Source organism: Macaca fascicularis, chromosome 11 (genome assembly GCF_037993035.2).
Source record: "Macaca fascicularis isolate 582-1 chromosome 11, T2T-MFA8v1.1".
Taxonomy (NCBI): Eukaryota; Metazoa; Chordata; class Mammalia; order Primates; family Cercopithecidae; genus Macaca; species Macaca fascicularis.
The window spans coordinates 90,205,633-90,231,330 of record NC_088385.1 but is presented as its reverse complement, the minus strand read 5'-3'; positions in this window follow the sequence as shown (position 1 = coordinate 90,231,330).

Below are 25,698 nucleotides of genomic sequence, written 5' to 3'. Positions count from 1 at the left end.
CATATTTCAAAATAGCTATGAGAATAATTTTAATGTTTCTAGCATAAACAAATGACACATATTTAAGTTTATAGATATCCCAATTACACTGATTTGATCTTTTGCAAATTATATGGATATATTAAATTATCACATATACCCCCAAAATATAATTAACTAAAAAAGAAAACAGTTGCCTCACAAGTACCCCAGCCTTGGCATTTATTTTATTGTTTACAATTATGTCTTCTCCAAGCTTATACTCTCTCTTTTATGAGAGAATACATTCTGTGAGTGCAATTAAGAATTATCCTACTGGCTTTTTCACAGCCTTAGCTGTTGCCTTCGGGTTTTAGGGAGTCCAAGGAGACTATGGACTGGAGCGGCTCACCAGCAAAGCACAGCAGCTCTACGAAGAAGCAACAAGACCAGTTGTTCACGTGGATTCCACATCCCATTTTTCTTTATTGGGCAGAATCTCCTGATCAAGTTCTGCAACTACCCTCAACGACTGTGATGGAACCAGCAACAGATCCATACCTCCCTGGGGCAGAGCACCCATAGGGAGGGGAAGGCCACCATCTTTGCTGTTTCACAGCCTTCACCGTTGATACCTTCGGGTGCTGGAAAATCTGAGGTGACTAAGGACTTGGGCAGACCCCCAGCACACTGAAGCAGCCCTACAGAAATGTGGCCAGACTGTTTGTTACATGGGTTTCCAATCTCATATCTCCTCACTGGGCAGGCCCTTCTAGTCTGGGTGTCCAGCCACCTTGTGCCAGGGTTATTGAGCCAGAAGCAGCTCTGCAACTCTCTAAGAAAGATCTCCCAGTGGGAGAGGCAGGCCACCATCTGTGCTGTCTCACAGCCCTTACCCTTGCTGTCTCTGGGCTATGGAGAGTCCACAGGGATGAGGGTCTGGTCTATACCCCTAGCATAGAGCGTGCACCTCATAGAAAATTAGCCAGATTGTTCTCTACTCAGGTCCTGGTTCTCACCTCCTCAATGGGCAGGGATGCCTGACCTGGAATCCAGCCTGACCACTTCAATCAGAGGCAGCCCGGCAATCAAGCCCAGCCCAATCAAGAGCACCCACATGCAGAGGTGAGAAAGAACCAATGCGAGAATTCTGACAACTCAAATGGCCAGAATGTCTTATATCCTCCAAATGAACGCACTAGTTCTCTAACAAGGGTTCTTAACCAGGCTGAACTGGCTGAAATGACAGAAATAGAATTCAGAATATGGATAGGAATGAAGATCATCATGATTCAGGAAAATGGCAAAACCCAATCTAAGGAAACTAAGAATCACAATAAAACAATACAGAAGCTGACAGACAAAATAGCCAGTATATATATATATATATAAGCCTAACTGATCAAATAAGACCTGAAATACTCACTACAAGAATTTCACAATTCAATCACAAGTATTAACAGCAGAATAAATCAAGCTGAGGAAAGAATCTTGGAACTTGAAGACTGGCTCTCTGAAATAAGAGAGTCAGACAAAAAATGAAAAAAAAAAAAAAGAATGAAAATGAATGAACAAAACCTCTGTGAAATATGGGATTATGTAAAGAAGCCAAATCTATGAATAACTGGCATCCCTGAAAGGGACAGTGAGTAAGTAAACAACTTGGGAAACGTTTTTCAGGATACTGTTCATGAAAACTTCCCCTGCCTCACTAGAGAGGCCAGCAGTAAAAATCAGGAAATACAGAGAACCCCTACAATATTCTACACATCATCCCCAAGACACATAATCAGATTTTCCAAGGTTGAAATGAAAAAAGAATGTTAAAGGCAGCAAGAGAGATACAGCATGTCACCTACAAAGAAAACCATATCAGGCTAACTAACAGCAGACCTCTCAGAGGAAACCTTACAAGTGATTGGGGGATTATATTCAACATTCTCAGCGAAAAAATTCTTCAACCAAAAATTTTATATTCAGACAAACTAAGCTTCCCCTTTAAAGAAGAAATAAGATCCTTTAAAGATAAGCAAATGCTAAGGAAGTTTGTTACCAACAGTCCCACTTTGCAAGAGCTCTTTAAAGGAGCACAAAATATAGAAAGGAAAGACTATCCCAGTCAATACAAAAACACAGACCAGTGACACTACAAAGCAACCACACACACAAAAAACAGCATCATAACCAACTAACAACACAATGACAGGATCAAATCCACACATATCAATACTAACCTTGAACATAAATGGGCTAAATACCCCCATATAAAAGGCACAGAGTGGCAAGCTTGATAAAAAATAAAAATTAAAAAAAAAAAAATCAAAACCCAGTGGTCTTCTGTCTTCAAGAGACCCACCTGACATGCAATGACATGAATAGGCTCAAAATAAAGAGATGGAGGAAAATCTACCAAGAAATGGAAATCAGAAAAAAAAAAAAAAGTAGGTGTTGAAATCCTCATTTCAGACAAAACAGACCTTAAATTAACAAAGATAAAAAAAAAAAAAGAGAGAGAGAGGCATTACATAATGGTAAGGATTCAACTTAACAAGAAGACCTAACTATCCTAAATATATGTGGACCAAACACATGAGCACCCAGATACCTAAAGCAAATTCTTAGAGACTTACAAAGAGACTTAGAATCCAACACAATAATAGTAGGAGACTTCAACACCCCACTGACAGTATTAGATAGAACATTGAAGCAGAAATTAACAGATAGTCAGGAACTGAACTCAACGTTTGACCAAATGGATCTGATAGACCTCTAAAGAACTTTCCACCCCAAAATAATATAATATACATTATTCTTATTACGACATGACATATACTCTAAATTTGACAACACAATTGAACACAGAACAATCATTAAGTCATTAGCAAATGCAAATAAAACCAAAAACATACCAAACACATTCTCAGATCACAGAACAATAAAAATAGAAATCAACTCTTAAAATATTGCTCAAAACTTTGAAATAATATGGAAATTAAACAACCTGCTCCTGAAGGACTTTGGGTAATAGTAAAATTATGGCATAAATCAAGAAGTTATTTGAAACCAATGTCAACAAAGATACAATATATTGGAATCTCTGGGACACAGATAAGTCAGTGTTAGGAGAAAAAATTTTTATAGCACCAAACGCCCACATCAAAGAGTCAGAAACATCTCAAATTAGCATGACATCACAACCAAAAGACCTAGAGAAGCAAGAGCAAACCAATCCCAAAGCTAACAGGAGACAACAAATAATCAAAATCAGAACTGACAAAGGAGACCAAGACACAAAAAATAATTCAAAAGATCTATGAATCCAAGAGTTTACTGTTTGAAAATATTAATAAGAGAGATAAACCACTAATACAGAATATAGACTAATAGACTAATACAGAATACAGACTAGTAGACTAATACAGAATAAAACAGAGAAAATCCAAATAAACACAACTAGAGACAATAAAGAAGATGTTACTGCTGATATTACAGATATATAAACAACTGTCATAGACTACTACAAATATCTAAATGCACATAAACTAGTAAACCTAGAAGAAATTGATAAATTTCTGGACACATATACCTCCCAAGACTGAACCAGAAAGAAATTGATTCCTTGAACAGACAAATAATGTGCTCTGATAGTGAATCAGTAACATATAACCTACGAACCATAAAAAGCCCAGGACCAGACAGATTCACAGCTGTATTCTACCAGATGAACAAAGAAGAGATGATACCATTCCTACTGAAACTATTCCAAAACATTGAGGAGGAGGGACTCCTCCCAACTCATTCCATGAGGATAGCATCATCCTGATACCAAAACCTGGCAGAGACACATTTAAAAAAAGAAAACTTCAGGCCAATATCCTTGATGAATATCAATGCAAAAAATCCTTAACAACATACTTGCAAACTGAATCCAGCAGCACAAAAAAATTTAATCAATCACAATCAAGTAGGCTTTATCCCTGGGATGCAAGGTTGGTTCAACATATGCAAATCAATAAATGTGATTCATAACATAAACAGAACTAAAGACAAAAAAACCCTGAATATCTCAAAAGGTGCAAAAAGACTTTCGATAAAATTCAACATACCTTTATATTAAAAACACTCAACAAACTAGGTATTGAAGGAATATACCTCAAAATAATAAGAGCCATCTGTGACAAACCGAGAGCCAACACCATACCAAATGGGCAAAGGCTGGAATCAATCCCCTTGAAAACTGGATCAAGAATACCCTCTCTCACCACTTCTATTCAACATAGTATTGGAAGTTCTGGTCAGAGCAATCCGGCAAGAGAAAAAAAAGGGTATTCAAATAGAAAGAGAGGAAATCAAACTATTCCTTAGTTTGCCTTTTGGGCTGAGACTATGGAGTTTTCTAGATATAGAATCATGTTGACTATTCATGACTAAATCAGGTTGACTATAAGCATGATTCTATATCTGGAAGACCCCATAGCCCTGGACCAAAAGCTGCTTTAGCTGGTAAACAACTTCATCAAAGTTTCAGAATACAAAATCAACACACACAAAAATCATCAGCATTTTTATAAACCAACAACAGCCAAGCCAAGAACCAAATCAGGAACACAATCCCATTCACAATTGCCACAAAAAGAATAAAATACCTAGGAACACAGCTCACCAGGGAGGTGAAAAATATCTGCAATGAGAATTCCAAATACTGCTCAAAGAAATCAGAGATGACACAAACAAATGGAAAACATTCCATCCTCATGGACAGGAAAAATCAGTATCATTAAAATGGCCATACTGCACAAAGAAATTTACAGATTCGATGTTAGTAGTATCAAACTACAAATGACATTTTTCATAGAACTGCAAAAAACTGTTTTAAAATTCATATGGAACCAAAAAGAGCCCAACAGCCAAGTCAATCCTAAGCAAAAAGAACAAAGCTGGAGGCATGATGTTACCCTACTTCAAGCTATACTCCAGGGATACAGTAACCAAAACAGCGTGGTAGTGGTACAAAAACAGGTACATAAACCAATAGAACAGAACAGAGAGCCCAGAAATAAAGTCACACACCTACAACCATCTGATCTTCAACAAAGCTGACAAAAACAAGCAATGAGGAAAGGATCCTCTACTCAATAAATGTGCTGGAAATCTGACAAATACTTAACTAGATTTAACTGTTATCTGTTAAACAAGAAGTGAAATGAAATCTGGTCATTCTATTGTCTTGAGGCTTTTTTATGAGAAGAAAAGGGAAAAGGCATTTTGGCACCCTGTAACCTGGTATCTTGGAGTGTTTTCCTAAGATATTAGGTCTGTTTTTGGCTTATTTTGTGTCAAGCTATCAGTAAGAAGAGAAAGCTTTACAAAATTTAAAAATGTCCTAATTTTTTTATACTGGATCTGTGAATAATTCTTCGGTGTACGGTTTTCACTCTTTCATTTTATGTCAAATTGTCAGTATTAATAAATAAAATTTCTGTTTTAAGTGCTTTGGAAATTATCAAGAATTTTATGCACATTATAATTCATAAGCGTGGCAAGTAAAAATGGATCCAGGAAGTATATTCTTTCAATCAAGATATATTCTAAAGGCATGATTTGGGTGGAAAAAGACTTCTAAATTATCAATATATTTCTCTTTTGAAAAAATCATTAAGCATTTTCCTTCTATCTTATAATTTCTCAATAGTAAAGATACTCAAAAACAGATCTTCTTAAACTTAGGGTTTATATTTAAGGTTTCTCAATTAGAGATATTGACAAATTATTACTGAGGAAATAGCATAAGCATTTCATAATGATTTTAGTACCAAGGTGTTAAAAGCAGATAAATTCTTGGGGAAAAAGTCTATTTTACAAATTTATAAAGATAAAAAATAGAAAAAACATGTATAAAATTAATATTAAAAATAAATTCTTAAGTCAATTCTTTGTAAGTACAAAAATGCAGAGTTGGATTTAAATACAGAGGTCAGCGTAACAGCCCCCGTTTTTCTCAATTATGTGAATAATTAGGTAATAGAAAAGATTGTTCTTGAATTGCCCAAGCACTTTTGTGAAATTGCCTGAGATTAACAATCTTATTGGAATTGGAGTAAATTTATAACAGTACAGCCAAACTATTTTCTCCTGTTCAACAATCCATATAGGCAGCTTCTCATGCATTCAGCTGTATTGTATCTGTAAACAAAAGTTGGTAAGCTGGGGTAGGCAAAATTTAGCTAGATTCTACTCTGAAGTTATGGGAAAAAGAACTATTTGTTTCCTTACCCTACTGAGGTAAGAGAAGGCACAATTTCAATGACTCTTTAATTTCCATGTGTTTCTCAAGGGTTTAGAGTGGAATTAGATATTGTTTTATCCAATGCCAAATTTATGTATCTTTTCTTCTATACCAGCTGGTTGCTCAGGTTAAAAAATAAATATTTTATTGAATATGAAATTTAAAGAATGAGAGCTAATTTCTATAGTTTATTTTCTTTACAATGATTTATTTTCAAATAAAACAAATGAAATGGTGCATATAATCAAGACTCTCAGAAGATAATGCCAAGAAAGAATGTTTTATAAGTATCAAGAATTCTCTACAGGAATAGTAAAGAAGGAACATAATGAGATGTCATTTCTGTACATAAATTTGAAGATAACAAATTATAAGACAGTTTTGTGAAACTGTTGATATCACTTTGCAACCCCTTCACTTTGTTCCCTGTCTGATTTTTAAAAACCTGAAAAGTAAAGGCTATATTAATCCTGAATCACTTAATTTGTCTGGGCTTAATAGAAAATTATCTTCACATATTCGTCAAATTTAACCACAAAAGCCTTAACTCTGTTAAAAAAAAATCCTGAAATTATATGAAGTTTTAGACATTAATAATATATAACTTAAGTAAGATTTATGTTTATTCCAATGTCACAGAAAAATAATTTGCCAAATCTTAACCCTCAAAATAAATTCTCAATTCTGATTTGATTAGCATATACTCCTTGAAGAGGAGTTCTACCATTACTTATAATAGAAATCATAATATTTAAGTCTACAGGTAAATTTAAGAATGTGGCACTCCTGAGCAGCTTTTTAAAAATTAGATTTTGTTCCTCAAATTAATATATCAAGTTTCTTCTGGTATTATCTCTTAGGGAGAGGGAGACAATCTGTCAAAATCGTTAGCCTAGAAAAATACATCTGGTAGCAACAATATGTTTTAGACAATTTGTTACTCAAATCTAGCTGAACTAAACCAGAAAAATCAATCACTTGTTTCTGGGATGAAGTATTAATATTTGGTGCAATGATGTGCTTGAGTTGGTCCATACCAGCTTTCAAGAACTAATTATGACATTTCAGGAATTTTGCTTGTTGTTAAACACAGCTATTATTAAATTATATAAATCTACAATTAATCGATTACGTACATATGGAATACTCAAACCTCATCACTTCTTTATTAGTTTAGTATAGCTCATAATTATCTTAACATTTGAGATTATTTACTTCTCTTACTTTCATATGGGGAAAATAGTGTTCCACTGTGTAACTCCACTCAATGTCTTGTTCTTTGACATCATGCCAGTAGCTTGAATTTAGCTATCACAAGAATATTTACACCACAGTAACTGAAAAACACTGCATATCAGGACGTAATTGATTGTTTTATTAATTGTCTATATTAACAAAAAGGATGGAGAAAATGTTAATAGAAAAGAGTAAACCAAGTATATTATGGTTGTATCTGTTACATATGAATAGCACAAAAAATTCAGGAAATATTTTTCCATTATTTAAAAACGTATCCAATTCAGCAAAAAAGTTGGTCATGTCATTGGCAATTGAGTGATGTTCCAACACCACTCTTTGTTTCATTTTAAATTTTTGTTAACACAAATGAAAATATCAACCAATAGTCCTGTTGGAAATAGAATTATTCATCAGCAGCAACTGTAGCTTGTCTATGAATATGTGAACTTGGTACAAATTAAACCAAGCATTATGTGAGAATCAACTGCTTACCTGGAACTCACAAAAGGATATTGTATGTTTTACCATTATTTGGAAATTGTTTGCTACCCATCTTTTATATCAGTACAATTCATAATAAATTCATTATGCATAAATATGCACTTTTTTGTTTTTAAAAAACGAGTTGTTAAATTTTTACCAGCAAATCACAAATTTTATGTCACCATATTGACCTGACAGAGGTAAATAAGTAGTTGTTTAAAGTGTGTTCTAAACTACATGGAGTGGCTTTGTCTCTCAGAAGTGAGTAGCATGTCAGTCTTTTCTAAGAGAGGTAGAAGTCCCTGACTACTAGGTAGGAAGAGGAATCTTTTCTTAAGGCTTGGTGCCTATATGTCACAGCTATGCCTACATTTGATCTTAGAGGAAAATTTATAATAAACTGAGATAAACAAATTCCAGATAATTTTTATGATTAAATGATCCATTTCAAAAGAAAGGATTAGGATATTTTAAAGGCTGTTAATTCAGAAATCTACAATATAGTCAGGTTTTTTTTTTTTTTTTTTTTTTTTAATCTTTCTGCTCTACTATTACCATTATTTTGGTTTCTGTCCTTAAAAGTGGAAACAGCTTCAAACATCATATCCTCTTACTGAAATATGCAGGAGAAGAACTTGAATCTTTTCCTTTCTTTTGCTTTTTAAAGGCAACAAAACTCTTCCAGTAAGCTCCCAACAGACTTTATCTTATTTGCATTGTAGCACATATATCCTCCTTACTCAACCACTGACAAGGGGATAGAATTACCTTAACCATTTCATCTCTGGTTCATACTTCCCTGAAACACAAAACCTCCCAACACCAAAACAAAACCAAAATTCAAAAAAGACAGGAATATTTATAACCAACAATGTCTGCTGCAGGAATATTCTGACTTTAAGAAAAATATTTCTGAGCATTTGAGTGGAAGGGAGAATTTAGGGAAAAAAAGAAGCCTGAATCATTTATAAGAGAATTCGTATTTATTCAATTATTTGACAAATATTTATCGAGTATTTTCTCCCTATCATACACTTTACCAGATTCTAGAAATACAAAGATAGAAGTTCCAATCTGGCCCTCAGAGAACTCAATCTTTTTTGTTAAACAGACCAGTAAATGAACAATTATAAAACATTGTGATAAGAACTCTAAGTACTCAACTGGGTCATCAAAACATTGTGGACTGAAATAAAAATACAATCTGCGACTCAAGCAAATACAATTTTTTAAAAAACATTCTATATGAATAGTACATTCTGAGGTTGGGCACAAAGGTATGAGAACTCCAAAGTAGGTGCAAATCCCTAGTTCTTCCCTTAACTTTACATGTAACATTGAGCAAGTTCTTTATATATTAGATAACTCAGTTTCCTCACCTATAAAAGTGAACTTATCTATTCAATCAAATAGAAAAGCAAGAGATGAAGTGAGAGCTATCTTATGGGACCATAATGAATGACAACCATTGTGACAATAATGGAAGTGTCTTTGCCTCACCACCAAGTGAATATTTACATGAATTTTAAAACAGAGAAACACTGAAAGTGAAGGAATATTTTCAGCTAAACTGGAATATTTTCATTAGATTATCTTGAAATTAGGACTCTAAAGAAAAAGAGTTCATCCAGTAGCTAAAAAGCAAGAATGTGAGAGAAAAAATTATAATAGAATGCTCCATTTTTAGCATCAATATATTTGATTTTCCTAAGATTTCAGTCATTCAGTGAACAAATATTTATTGTGTTAGATGCTTTTTAGGTTATTCATTACCTTCTGTAGTTACTAGCACTCTGAAAAGATCATGGCCCTAGGGAAAAGGAACTGCCTAGGGAAAAGTAACTGGGAAAGCTCCTATAAGATGACTGAAAGAATGAGATTTTTTTTTTTTTTTTTTTTTTTTTGGTAGATACAAGGTTTCACCATGTTGGCCAAGTTGATCTCAAACTCCTGACCCCAAGTGACCCATTCACCTTAGCCTCCCAAAGTTCTGGGATTATAGGTGTGAGCCACCATGCCCGGCCTCAGTGAATTTCTATTTCTTCTTTCCTTTTAAGATATGAGCCAGAAAGAGAATTTATTTCCTTTCCTTATTTGCTTCTTTACTTTTCCCATTCATCTACCACATTTTTCTTACAGGTGTCATGTGGAATATTGTGCTAGTTTCTGGGAATGCAAATAATTTTCACTATGGTTTCAATTGACAAAGAAAGAAAAAGTACTGTCTAGTGAAAGAAAGGAATTCATAACCCAAATGTAACATATTAAATGCTTCAGTAGATGGGTAACCAACATGGTATAGGATCTTGTTGGAGGAAGACACAGTTTTTTAAAAAAATAGATGACTGTTTTTACTATATTAAATTGTTTTAGAAATTTAGTGTTTGTCTCTGTACTTAATTTAAGAGTAAGCAGCAATACTTCTTTGGATATGCCATATGTGCCTTAATAAAATTATTGAATTATAAGTTTTAAAAAACACACACAATTTTCATCCCATCTAGGGATTAAATACCAAGCGCCACTGTCTAAATCATTCAATCACATAGCTGTCTGTTTAAAATTAGCAATTCCCTAGAGATTAAGAATTCACAACACCCTAACAACCCTTGGTAACCTATGCCAGCATTTGATCTACCTTACTGTGAAAATCATGTTCTCTATGAGTGAAGTCTTCCTTAACAACAAATGTAGTCCATGTCTTTCTTCAGTCCACACCTGAGAAGATGCAGAAGTAAGCAGGGGAGAATGTCACCATATACACAGCTTTTCTTTTTAATCCAAAGATGGTTATTAACTCCTTCTGATTTATCTCTCTAGAATAAATAATGTCAACTCCTTTCAATTTTTTAAATCCCTTAATTACGTTAAATGTTTTCTACACTTTCTTTCTATTTTCTAGAAGCATGATTTCAAATTGAACACAATATTCAAGCAAAATTATTTTTCAAAGATTTTGTAGGAATTGGTGTTTTATCAGGGAAAAATGACTATTTTTGGAAATTATTAAAATATATACAAATTTTGTATCTTAAAGTAATAGTGATTATCTTAAAAGAAAGACATGTATTAAGATACTCATTTGTTGTCAAAAATTCAAAGGTTATTGAGAGGTTATTGTGAGAGGTTATTGTGTACTTCCAAGTATCACACCTATGGTAACATATTACTACATTCTTTTTCATTTACTAGCTTACTACGAAATATTATTATGAGAAAAACCTTTTAAATGACTAATTATATCAAGTTATAACTACTTTGTTTGCTAATTTTGAAGGTTGATGCACTTCAGCTGTTACTTGGTATAGCTTCCTACTTTAATTCTTTGATAATTAGGACTGATTGTTCGTCTGTCTCCAAGTTTAACTTTCTGTGGATGATCCTACTGGCTGAGTAGAAACAATTTTGAAAAGTTTCTAAAGTTAGAAAATTTGAGCATGCAACATTTATTATCCATTCATTTATATACAACCTTTAAAATCAAAACCAAATAACTGTTAGAAGAGAAAGTTAAGACTTGAAAAGTATTCTAGTAAGTAAACCAAAATAGAGTGTATAAAACTGGGCTTCATTTTTGCATTTAAGCTCCCTGATAATCAAGGGAAAAGGGAAAAATATGATCAGTTACAAAATTGTGTATCTCAGAATGTCTCTTTTGTTGTTAGTATTGAATTGTAAAGAAAATGCTTTATATAGTACTTTAAAGTCCAAAACCCTAAGAGGTCCTGTGGAAAATAACCTCAACCCTTTCAAAAAGCAAGTAGAGCAACAGAAAATCACAAGATGCCAACCTTCATTAACGTTAAAGCACAGTTCAGTTCAATGTGATCTCTGAATAGAACTGGGATGTCATCTATGGGGCTGGTCACCTTAAATTTACAAGAACAAACACAATCAAAATTTGAAGTATTTGAATACATTAATAAATATAATTTTCCTAAATGCTCATATTTCTGATCATATAATTTATCTTCCTCTTAGCATTTTTGCAATAAGAAAAATAACTGGGTTTTTTTTTTTTATTTTTTAAGGCTGATCTTAAGAAAGGATTGTTTACCTCAGATATATCTTTCCGTTTAGGGTACAATGCAAGAAACTGTTATATACCTGCACAACTAAAGATATTTCTTATCTAGTGTTAGATAAGAGACCAAGAGATAAAGCCCTCTTGTCACTTTCAGCTTAGACTTAACTGGCAGCAAAAGCCCTCCAATATGAGAGAAGAGCTAATGCAGGTATCCTTTATCGTGTTTTACGTCTTACAAAGGCTAATAAAAACAGACTTTTCTTATTTCTTTTTTTTTTTTAATTTACTTATTATTATTATACTTTAAGTTGTAGGGTACATGTGCATAACACGCAGGTTTGTTACATATGTATACTTGTGCCATGTTGGTGTGCTGCACCCATCAACTCGTCATTTACATCAGGTATAACTCCCAATGCAATCCCTCCCCCCTCCCCCCTCCCCATGATAGGCCCCGGTGTGTGATGTTCCCCTTCCCGAATCCAAGTGATCTCATTGTTCAGTTCCCACCTATGAGTGAGAACACGCGGTGTTTGGTTTTCTGTTCTTGTGATAGTTTGCTAAGAATGATGGTTTCCAGCTGCATCCATGTCCCTACAAAGGACACAAACTCATCCTTTTTGATGGCTGCATAGTATTCCATGGTGTATATGTGCCACATTTTCTTAATCCAATATGTCACTGATGGACATTTGGGTTGATTCCAAGTCTTTGCTATTGTGAATAGTGCTGCAATAAACATACGTGTGCATGTGTCTTGATAGCAGCATAATTTATAATCCTTTGGGTATATACCCAGTAATGGGATGGCTGGGTCATATGGTACATCTAGTTCTAGATCCTTGAGGAATCGCCATACTGTTTTCCATAATGGTTGAACTAGTTTACAATCCCACCAACAGTGTAAAAGTGTTCCTATTTCTCCACATCCTCTCCAGCACCTGTTGTTTCCTGACTTTTTAATGATCGCCATTCTAACTGGTGTGAGATGGTATCTCATTGTGGTTTTGATTTGCATTTCTCTGATGGCCAGTGATGATGAGTGTTTTTTCATGTGTCTGTTGGCTGTATGAATGTCTTCTTTTGAGAAATGTCTGTTCATATCCTTTGCCCACTTTTTGATGGGGTTGTTTGTTTTTTTCTTGTAAATTTGTTTGAGTTCTTTGTAGGTTCTGGATATTAGCCCTTTGTCAGATGAGTAGATTGCAAAAATTTTCTCCCATTCTGTAGGTTGCCTGTTCACTCTGATGGTAGTTTCTTTTGCTGTGCAGAAGCTCTTTAGTTTAATGAGATCTCATTTGTCAATTTTGGCTTTTGCTGCCGTTGCTTTTGGTGTTTTAGACATGAAGTCTTTGCCCATGCCTATGTCCTGAATGGTACTACCTAGGTTTTCCTCTAGGATTTTTATGGTATTAGGTCTAACATTTAAGTCTCTAATCCATCTTGAATTAATTTTCGTATAAGGAGTAAGGAAAGGATCCAGTTTCAGCTTTCTACTTATGGCTAGCCAATTTTCCCAGCACCATTTATGAAATAGGGAATCCTTTCCCCATTTCTTGTTTTTGTCAGGTTTGTCAAAGATCAGATGGCTGTAGATGTGTGGTATTATTTCTGAGGACTCTGTTCTGTTCCATTGGTCTATATCTCTGTTTTGGTACCAGTACCATGCTGTTTTGGTTACTGTAGCCTTGTAGTATAGTTTGAAGTCAGGTAGCGTGATGCCTCCAGCTTTGTTCTTTTGACTTAGGATTGTCTTGGAGATGCGGGCTCTTTTTTGGTTCCATATGAACTTTAAAGCAGTTTTTTCCAATTCTGTGAAGAAACTCATTGGTAGCTTGATGGGGATGGCATTGAATCTATAAATTACCTTGGGCAGTATGGCCATTTTCACGATATTGATTCTCCCTATCCATGAGCATGGTATGTTCTTCCATTTGTTTGTGTCCTCTTCTATTTCACTGAGCAGTGGTTTGTAGTTCTCCTTGAAGAGGTCCTTTATATCCCTTGTAAGTTGGATTCCTAGGTATTTGATTCTCTTTGAAGCAATTGTGAATGGAAGTTCATTCCTGATTTGGCTCTCTGTTTGTCTGTTACTGGTGTATAAGAATGCTTGTGATTTTTGCACATTAATTTTGTATCCTGAGACTTTGCTGAAGTTGCTTATCAGCTTAAGGAGATTTTGGGCTGAGGCAATGGGGTTTTCTAAATATACTATCATGTCATCTGCAAACAGGGACAGTTTGACTTCTTCTTTTCCTAACTGAATACCCTTGATTTCTTTCTCTTGCCTGATTGCCCTAGCCAGAACTTCCAACACTATGTTGAATAGGAGTGGTGAGAGAGGGCATCCCTGTCTTGTGCCAGTTTTCAAAGGGAATTTTTCCAGTTTTTGCCCATTCAGTATGATATTGGCTGTGGGTTTGTCACAAATAGCTCTTATGACTTTGAGGTACGTTCCATCAATACCGAATTTATTGAGCGTTTTTAGCATGAAGGGCTGTTGAATTTTGTCAAAAGCCTTTTCTGCATCAATTGAGATAATCATGTGGTTCTTGTCTTTGGTTCTGTTTATATGCTGGATTATGTTTATTGATTTGCGAATGTTGAACCAGCCTTGCATCCCAGGGATGAAGCCCACTTGATCATGGTGGATAAGCTTTTTGATGTGTTGCTGAATCCGGTTTGCCAGTATTTTATTGAGGATTTTTGCATCGATGTTCATCAGCGATATTGGTCTAAAATTCTCTTTTTTTGTTGTGTCTCTGCCAGGCTTTTCTTATTTCATTTGTCTTTAGAAGGTAAGTTACTCATTCAGAATGCTTGAAAATGTAAAACACTTTAAAATAAAATCCAGATCAAGGGCAGACCTTCAGAAAGTGAGCAATCAACCTTCACAAACCATTGATTCAGGCTGACTTGGGTGCCACTAGCTAGAATGCTGTCAAAGACAACTGTTAATGTGATATTCTAAAAGTGAGTCTACTAATTCTCATTTTTTTGATGAATCCTGAAATATTTATTTGTGAAGTTGATTGCGATGTAGCTCATGGAATATATGGACATACAACAAATGCAGAAATTATCTAATGCCCAAATGACTTTGCACATTCACACACACACACACACACACAAACACATGCACACATCTTTATTATTACCAGTCCTCTCTTACCATCTGCAAAAGACACAGAAAATTTAGAAAAATTCCATATTTTTAAGATAGAAAAGCTTGCTATCTTCTCTCTTGGGTCCATAATATTGCAATACAAGGGCAGAGTTCAAAAATAATGAGGTAGTGTGTTCCTAATTTAACATGCTTGTTTTCGAGTGCCAGAGACTAGATTCCCAGTCCACATTTTAATATTTAAAAGTACCTAAGATTTACCCTTAAGCAAAGGCAGATTTGCTGTAAGGCTAAAGCAATCATTAAGGAAACATCCTAAAATTACATGACTAGAAATTTAAAGAATAATGTTTACAACTTTATTAATAAAGTTTAATTCTATGTTAAAAGTCAAATTTAAGGGTTTTTTAAACCAATACTGCATATATTCTTATGGCAATGCTCTTGCTATATAACTTATATTCAAATAATTCTAATAATATGTGACAATCCTTAAGGAGAATGTGCGGTTGTTTTCCCCAAAGTGTGCAGCACATGGTTGTGGTGAAAGATCTTTCATTTATACTAACCTGTTTGAAGTTCACTTTCACTTTTTGCTTTTACTCTAAGACAGATGTAGAAGATTCTGTGAGTCTTTTGTGTAAATTCTCATAATAAAACCTTTGGATTTAAACTTTATTGAATATCACTTTCTAATTAGAAAAAGAGAAGCTTCTTAATAAACCAAGATCCCTATTTTTTTGAAGAGGTAGGATCTCCCTTTGTCACCCAGACTGGAGTGCCGTTGGAGCGCAGTGGTGTGATTATAGCTCACTGCAGCCTCCAACTCCTCGGCTCAAGTGATCTTCTCACTTCGGTTTTCCCTTAGCTGGGACTACAAGCACACATCACCACACCTAGCTAAGAACCTTTTCTTAACAACTTCCTGCCTCACTCAGTATAAAAGCCGTAGACTTTATTGTAACCTCTAAGGCTACATGGTCTGGTCTTCCACTCGTTTTCAGGTCTCATCTTCAATTTTCTGAGTCAGTCACACTGGCCATCATGTTCTTCTTTTACTTGAAATGTTTATTTTAGGTTCAGGGGTACATGTACAGGTTTGTTATATAGATAAACTCGTGTCACTGGTATTTGTTGTAAAGATTATTTCATCACCCAGGTACTACATAGGCAATTCCATTCTCAACATAGGAACTGGCAAAGATTTCATGACGAATACACCAAAAGCAATTGCATAAAAAGCGAAAACTGACAAATGGGATCTAATTAAGAGCTTCTGCACAGCATAAGAAACTATCAACAGTAAACAGATCATCTACAGAAAGGGAGAAAATATTTTCAAACTATTCCTTCAACAAAGGCCTAATAGCCAGCATCTATAAGGAACTAATGTTGTTCTCTAAGTACTCCAGATAAATTCCTACCTCTGGGCCTTTGCATTTGCTGTTACTTCTTCCTGGAAGGATCTTTGCCCAGATATTAAAATGACTCATTCCTTCACATCTTTAAGGTTTTTACTCAAAAAATCATTTTCTCAGTGAGTTCTTCCCTGGCTATACTATCTGAAATTAACTGACCCAAACAGCTCAGCCCCTTTCTTGTATATTTTTTATCCTTAACATGTGTCATTAACTAACTTAATAAATTTACCTATTCGTCTTGTTTATTCTTTGCCTCTTCCTCTAGAATTTGCAAGAATACTTGGCACAAATTAATTGCTTAATAAATGTTTAAAATTATCTCCAGAGTAGCAAATCCTCTCCTTAAGACTAAAACAATTATACAATTATTATCAGGAAGAAGAAAGGAACTTCTACCTATACTATAAAACAAAATGATGACATATACAAATTAAAAAGAAAGAAGATAAAATTCATTTTTAGATGGTCAAGACTATTTTTGAATAACTTACAACCTTTGTATAAGCTACAAGAATAGAGTGAAAAACTATCAAAATTGATGAGGGGTTAGAGAAACTGATATAGATATGGTGGGATTAATAGTGGTGGTATCCTCCTTCCATTCTAAGAAATTATGATATAGTAGAATGATTAAGAAGAGCAAGTCAGGAATCAAACTACTAGGCTTAAATTGCAACAGACTTCTTATCAGCTACATGAGCTTGGGCAAATCACTTAAACTTTTTGCCTTAGTTCTTCTACTTGTGAGTGGGAATAATAATAATAGTGACCCCAATGAGTTGTAAAGAATAAAGTAATTAGTACTTCTAAAGCCTTTAGAACCATCCTGACACATAGCGAGCACATATAAGTGCTGGCTATTAGCATCACTGCTAATGTCACTCTACTGAATTGACAGTATCCTCAGGGAGTCATTTATTCCAACTCCCTACATCTAGTTTCAAACATGGGCTTTGCTTTCTTTTTATATTAGGTAGTGAAACTATGTTACGAACATTATGTCACAGTGGTAAATGGCACTGTAAGTAAAGTCAGACCAAACAGGCAACTAAATTTTAAATGCTCTGTGAAACCAGATTTGTAACTAAGGAAAAATTTTTTAACAGTCTGAATAGGATGGAAATTGGATGGTAGACTATTATTTATCAGATTTCATAATATGTGGTTCAAAACTCTAAAAGCCACAAAATCCCTGATAAAAATCAAGATTGCTGAAAGGTAGACCTTATTTGGAAATATATGTGTACTTGCAACTGCATAATCTACACCTCCTGTGTGGTTAACTTGCCGGCTGAGGTTTCTCTGTGAATTGGACACAAAATCTCTGGATTGGAAAAGATTGAACGAATACATATTTTCCCCTTTGTGTGTGTTCAATTCCTACTTTTGAATAATTCCAAATTTAACTATGAGTACTGATAAATTAAAAATTACAGGTGGAATTTTCAAGCAGTGTGGGGCAGGATAATTTGCTGAGTTCTTAATTTGTACTTTATTTTTACTGTATGTTCCCTCCCCACATTTCTACAGAGTGTGCAGGGTTGTTTTGCCCCTTTATCTCAGGGAAAGCTGTGGTTATAGGGCTCAAAGTAATGATGATTCCTTTCTCAATTTTTGTGTTTTGAAAACTAGATTTCAAGGATGAGAGGACTATAATAGGGTGAAGAGGAGAATACTTTTGACAGGAACAGGATCAAGGAAAAAATAAGGAAAAAGTTGAGATTCCTCACAACTGAGGGTGATGGAGGTCGTTGGATTCTGAGAGTAGTGGGAACCCACTACTCTTTGCTGTTCCTGGAAGCACCCCATGAAGTGGCAGGATTTCAGCTGTGGGCTGCATTTGGGAAAGTTGGACCTACCACATGGAATTATGGACACTGAAAAGATTTCTATGCCCACATTAGGGAAAAAAAAGCAACAAAGATGATTAATTCAAGTTCCCATGAGGAGCTGCCTTGCCTTAGTTTGCCAGATTTTTGAGCAACTCCAAGAAGATTATTGCCCTCAATAATCAAATGACTAAAATTTTATTTCCTCTTAGCTGCAAGTCAGATCTAGTCGTGTATATGTGTGTGGGTACAGATGTATATATGACATTTCTTGCCAATCTGAATTTATAGAAAATGATGTATAACATTAAAATATAATAATATATTATTGCATATGAGCAGAAGTAAGTGTATCTGTAATATAAATATACACAAAATTTCAAATGTTTGTCTCCATGAGTCCCAAGTTATTTCAAGACTAAATGAGAGCTTATGTCATGTCTTTGGATCAAAAGTAGTATATAGGTAATAACAAAAAGATGATTGCCTTCTATTTTCCACTTAAAGAAAATGATAGGTTTCTTTTCAAAGTCAGAAGTTAAACTGCCAAACTGTGATTAAAAAAAAAAAAAAAAAAGTTCAGAGTTGAAGCTAAATCATTCACTGCTTGCTTATTTTATGAACTATCTAGTGAAAGGAGTCATCATACTAGAACTTAGCATCCCTTTATTATCCACAGGGCAAGTAAAGCCCAATCTTTACAAAAGATTGTGTGACAGCATTGTATAATAAGTGACAAATCATTATGATTTCCTTTGCTATTCATTGAAGGAATGCTAATCATAATTAATGTGCATGTAATGTGTAATTTTATAGGAGTGAGGCCATAAATTAGCATTAATTACAAGACTTCCCATTCCTTCATCTATTGAAATGCTTAGCAGTTCCCTTTAAGCTGCAGCTTTCAAAGAACCAGTTGGCCATTCTCATACTCACAAGGTGAACTCTGACAGAGCAAGCAAAATTTTAACTCTGAAAATGCTCACTAAGTTGACTATGAAGGAATAAGAAAAAGACACTTGGTCTTTATGAAGCAAACTCTCCTGTGCTGAAAGCATATCTCCAAGAGAACATGTCATTGGAAACCTTTATTTTAATAATTATTTTCCATAGTTAACTATTTGCTGCCCCAAGTATTGTTGTAATGTAGAATGACAAGTACGAGTGTTATTGAAAATTATTATGTTTCCTTACTGAGAAAGAGATGTAAGACCAAGTTCAAATACATAGTAAAACTTTACCTAAAGCAGTTCTATCACTTTATATTTTGAGAACAAGCCATATCACCGTTTGCAGTGATTCAGATGCTTAAGTCAGATTATTTTCTACAATTGACAGTGTAAAAGCTATGCTTCAGATGGCTTCTTGTGTCCAAAGGCATGAGCTGCTGCATCAATAACGCAGGAGCACTGTCACTGCATATTACAATGACTGTGATATGTCTTACTGACAACATCACAGCCTTTTGATTTACATGGACTGGCCTTAAAATAAATGAGTGGAATATTCCCCAAGGCATATAATCAATTGCATCTGTTGCAATCCTGGTATTTCCTTTGCCCTGTTTATACCATTACTGCCTCTACTGAAGCAGTATTATCGTTAAGTGGTTCCATGAATCTATCCTGGCACCAGCTCATAGCACCACTGCTACACTACAAACATTTCCAGCCTCTAAGGACCACAGCAGTATTAGTATTGTATTGCCCCAATACTATATTGATTGTGATAAATGTTATGAAAGAAAAAAATATACATTTCTTACTGCATTTCTTTGTATCTTTGTGTTTGATGAAATAACAGCAAACTGTTGTGGAGAAAAAGCATCTGCTAACAATGGTGAGGTAATCTAGCTATACTGCAAAATAATGTAAAAATAAATTACTGGGTGTTTCTAAAAAGCATTCTCTGAAGTCCATAAAAATTGGAAGCATTTGACTTTGTTGTAGTAAGATTAGGAAATATCAGACAGAAAAATGTGCTTCGCATTTAAAACAACATATGGTGAGATCAGACAATATTTGTGCAACAAGATGTATTCCCAGAAAATGGCTACACACACACACACGCACACACAAACACACACATATAAATTGGTTTACTTTACTGATATGCTCTACAAATGTATACCTCCTGTATTAGTCCGTTTTCATACTGCTATAAAGAACTGCCCGTGACTGGGTAATTGATAAAGGAAAGAGGTTTAATTGACTCACAGTTCAGCATGGCTGGGGAGGCCTCAGGAAACTTACGATCATGGTGGAAGATGAAGGAGAAGCAAGGCACCTTCTTCACAAGACCACAGGAAGAAGAAGTGTCAAGTGAGGGAGGAGCCCTTTATAAAACCATCAGATCTTGTGAGAACTCACTCACTTGTGAGAACAGCATGGGGGAAACTGTTCCCATGATCCAATTACTTCCACCTGGTCTCTCCTCTGGTATGTAGGGATTATGGGGATTATAATTCAAGATTTGGGTGGGGACACAAAACCTAACCATATCACCTCCTAGACCTAGTTTTGGTATCCAAATGAATAACAAAGTTTAAGCTGAAAATGGGAGGAGTTAATGTCAATTAAAAAATAAGCTATTATTTTGTAAAACTAAACAATGGAAATGAAGCCTATAAACCTTCTAAGTTTCCCTGGATGTTTGTTTTAATTTAAAACTAGTATTGTATGCCTTATTATATGTTAGTATACATAGTGGTTCATGAATAGGATATAGTTTTACAAATAAAGATATTTTTAATAATTAAATGAGTCATTATTCCAACCCATATAACATTTTTCTAGCACAAATGAAAGAAACCTAGTAATGAAGTTATTTCATTTTGTACAATCTAAGAATCCTTTTTATTAAACTTTATATAGATATGAGGCTTTGCTTTTCATGTTGGAAAATATATTAAAGTTTTATTGCTCTACAGATTTTTTAAGCATATCCAGTAGCTTATGTTAAATTTAATATGCCCTTGCAAATCCTTACTAAGAAGTTAAGAAAATTGTGGTTACAGTATTTCTAAAACTAAAGGAAAAACTTCGGTTTTAAATTAATGCTAAATTTTTAACCTCAGTTTGAGTATCATGGATGTAACAGAATATTTTCTTAAATTACCGTTAGCAGTTAGAGTTCTCTAAATCAATCTGATTAAATTGTCTATTAGTATTAATGTCTTGTGTTAAACACATTCAAAACTGAACTTAATAGCCATAAAACTGTTCGAGCATTTAAAATTTAAAATATACAATTCAAGTGAATATGTTTTTTATTTTAAAAATAAATTTAGTTTTTCATTTCTCCTTTAATCATCTCATTTCCTAATCATGAATGCAACCAAATACAAACAAACTATAAGTACAAAAACATACATCTATATTAGTGGCAACTTAATAGATGTTTTGAAATAAAATATACAAATATATACACATTAGTGGCTATTTATACTAACAAAAAACTCTGATTTATTAATTTCACCAGTTTCATCACTGTCACATGATTTCACCATTACTGCATGGCTGAAACTATCCGGCAACATTTTGTTAGTAGTGAGCTTCACATCCTCTCCAAAGGCATAACATGTTATGAATGGCAGAAATGGGCAAACAGCAGTGAGGAGCACACACAGCAACACAGTAGTCCTAGCAATCTTATTAAATGACTAGCAAGCTTTAGTCAATGTCACTCAAAACCCTCTAATGGGCTCGCATACCCCTTAGAGTAAAAGCTACAATCCTTACAGTGACCTACAACATCCTACATGATCTGACCCCCTTGTTTCTCTGACCTCACATCATATACTCTCCACATGCTTTCCCTACTCCAGTCCCACTGCAATCCTGGAAGTTCTAAGAACTCACCAAAGATGCTCCCACTTCAGGATTTTGCACATGTTCTTCCCTCTGCCTGGAACATCGTTGCTATAGATAACACTGTAGCCCAAATAGCCACCCCCTTCAAGTATGCTGAAGAGATTTTCTCAGTGAGACTATCCATAGCCACAAGTACCTACCCCACCCCCCAGCGCTCCCTATCCTCCTCTTCTGTTTATTTCTCTCTAATGCATAATACACCTCTAATGCACTATATAATGGTCTTTGTTTTTAATTTATTGCCTGACTGTTGCACTAGACTTTAAGCTCCTAAAAAATGGCCATTTTTCAGGGAAGGGTGGAGAAGTCTATATTTTACTCTCTTGTATCCCCAGCACATTTGGCACAGAGAAGACACTTGAAAAGTATCTTATAGAATGTTGAATTGGGAAGATTGTGGAGTAAAAAATTAAATTAAATTTGAGATTCAAAAATACTTTTTCTTGTTCTTGTGAAGCAAATATCTTCTGAAGGTGCAGTTTCTCAATTTTTCCTTTATATTCACTTCCAAAATCACCAAATCTTGCAGACCAAGTTACTTTTATTTTTAAATGCCAAAAATACTCTATGACAAAAGTAGGACTGGGAAATTCTGTGAGTCCAAGTTATACCCTTTATTCAGTCAGTAACAGAAACTGAATCAGACCTGATGGGCATCTCAGGTGCTAAGGGACACGTTAGCAAAATACTGACTTCTTAAAACTGCTGTATAAGGCCAGAAATTTTGTGATATACAAAAGGTTTACTGTCCAAAAGATAACCTACATTCAGGAGAACTTCCGTTCGAGGTTACTGGCTTATTTAGACATAAGAATCACTGAAATAAACCGCAGGTCGAAGGCCAAGCGTGTGTTACGGACACACTTTGCCAATGTAAAAGAAAAGAAAAAGTCCATTATATCTTTAGAACTAGTTCTAAGGCTAGAAAAAATTCTGCTCATAGTATCTTTGAGCTGAAAATGACCTAAAAGATTGTCTTCCCTGATTCCATCTTTTTATAAATGTCGTGCACATAAAAGGTGATAAAAACAAATTGTGGAATAAAATGAATAAAGTTAAAGGCAAGAGTTTATGTGACTTGCTTTAATTCAGACTAAAGGGCAGAGGAAAGAGTAGAACACAAATCTGGTTTATAGTCACAGCAAAGTAACTCAATAATTCAAAGAAGTAAAAGGCTGAAATTAGAATGATAAGAATTAGTCAATTCTGAAGTAAATCTGCATTTTTTTAAAAAGATGAATTTTGGCCAAGAATAAAATAGACTATAACAGGGTTTCCCAGATCCACCTGATCATAACAGTGGCATAATTTTTTAAATCAGATTTCCTAAAGCCCTATCATGGAACAAATAAATCAGAATCTGCAGGGGAACAACCTAAAAATCTATTTTTTAAGTCTATCCTCCAGGCGATTATAGTTAAGCCAGTTTAGGGAGCAGTGGACCATAATGATAAGGTAGTTGCATTTATTTTGGTCTTATCACCAAACAATGGTGATAATTAAAAGACCGTTTTTGCTCTCAGGTCTGTTATGACGAGTGAGGAACCAAACTTACAAGATTTACTACAGTGTGTAGTAAATTTACTACAAAATTTACTACAGTTCATATTGTCACTCTCCAATCTGTAAGACAAATGCTTTCTCATTAACACTTCATTATTTTATACTTAAACCACAGATCTCTCTCTCTCTCTCTCTCTCTCTCTCTCTCTCTCTCTCTCTCTTTCTCTCTCTCTGAGTTTCTGGGTTCAAAGAAAGTCCTCAGAATCTATAGTTAGAAACAAAGTTTAATCTCATAAAAATCTAAACTATCTGTAGTTAAGCTTGAGAGTATTAGCAATCCACGTTCATTTGCCAAAATTCAAATATGTTTACTTTTTCAAATTTAGCTTACTTCCACTCAACAGATGTTCAATTATAGAGTTATGCTAACTTCATATTAAAGTTTTAAGTTCATGGGGTTTGTCTGCCTTCTTTAAAAGAAGAAAAAAACAAAGATTTAAAAAGCGAACTGTTTCTAAACATAGTTTTTTAAAAAAACTACTGTCCTATAAACTATTTCTCATAATGACTATTTCAGTATCTGTTTCTTTTTATTTGAAACAATATTTTCAAAAGCATTATTGGTTTGCAAAATTGTCATGCTTGATCTTTATTTCTAGCTCCTTGTCAACAAAATCTTCAGAAAAAAGGTGAAGCAATGTTCAAGGTAAAATTTTACACACATAGAATTTTCAAATCATCATCAATAGCATCATAAATTTTGAACACCACAGGTGAGAAATTAGAATAATTTTTTTAATTCAAGATGATCATAATTTAGAAGGAGAACATAACCTATTCAGAAAAAAAAAATAAATAAGAAAACTAATCATTGTTTACAGAAAGGGAGGACTTTTAAAAAGCTCTTCATAGAAGCATGCCAGGATAGGCCTTTAGACAAGTGATCACAAATTTTAGGAAGCACAATAAAAGCAGGGGTTCTTTTTACAAACGGATATTCCAGGATCTGAACTCCATAGATTCCGTTTGAATAAGCTGACAGTGTAGCTTAGTAATCTGCATTCATAAAACACCTCAAGTAGCCTTTGGACCACACTTTTGGAACTATAATTTAGGTTCTTCAACTCAAACTTTGGAGAATTATATGGCGAACTTAAGGAAATGGTGGAGACCTTGGGATAAGTGCATATTCTCAGCGAGGTCCCTCAGTGCCACAAACATATCTCTCTGTCTTAAATGCCATTGCAAAGATAAATGGAAAATAACTGCCCACGTTCCATTCTTCGGGCTAATACTAACAAACTAACAATTAGGCTGGACTGACACTTCCTTTCACTAGATTAGGAAAGACCATTTCAAATAAAGATCTCCAGAGAAATATTTTCCGTAGATCATCCAATTATGACTCCCAATAAAATCAGAAACTTTTTCTCTTAAAATGTTAATTTCAATATTAGATGTCTTGTTTGTTAAAAAAATAATAATGGACCAAGTGAACACCATTGTGTACCTTCTGAGTCCTATTTGCTCACTTACAAAGATGCAACAAAAAAGAATACATTATGAGCAGTAATCAAATAAGTAGTTACTATAAGAAAAGTTTTAGAAAAATAAATCCCTCCAATAAGTCCCATTTCAGGTCCAGCTCATTTCTTCAGTCCAATTTGTCTATGCTTAAAAAACCAGTTAGAGCCATTTCCTTTCCTTAACATAGGTGTTTTACAAACGTCAAGGGAGTTGAAACCAAATACTGCATCTTAGCATGTCTTTTCCTTTCTCAATCGTGCCTCTCTGAAGAGGTTAAGCTTTGCCAGAACTTAAGAGGCCCATAATGATTTTTCTTTTCCTTCTAATCATACTAAATAGAAACCCAAGTTGGTAGTAAGAAACAAGGACTTTATCAAGCACATTAAAGGTATTTCTACTTTTCCTGTCAAAATGTAGACAAGGTGAAGT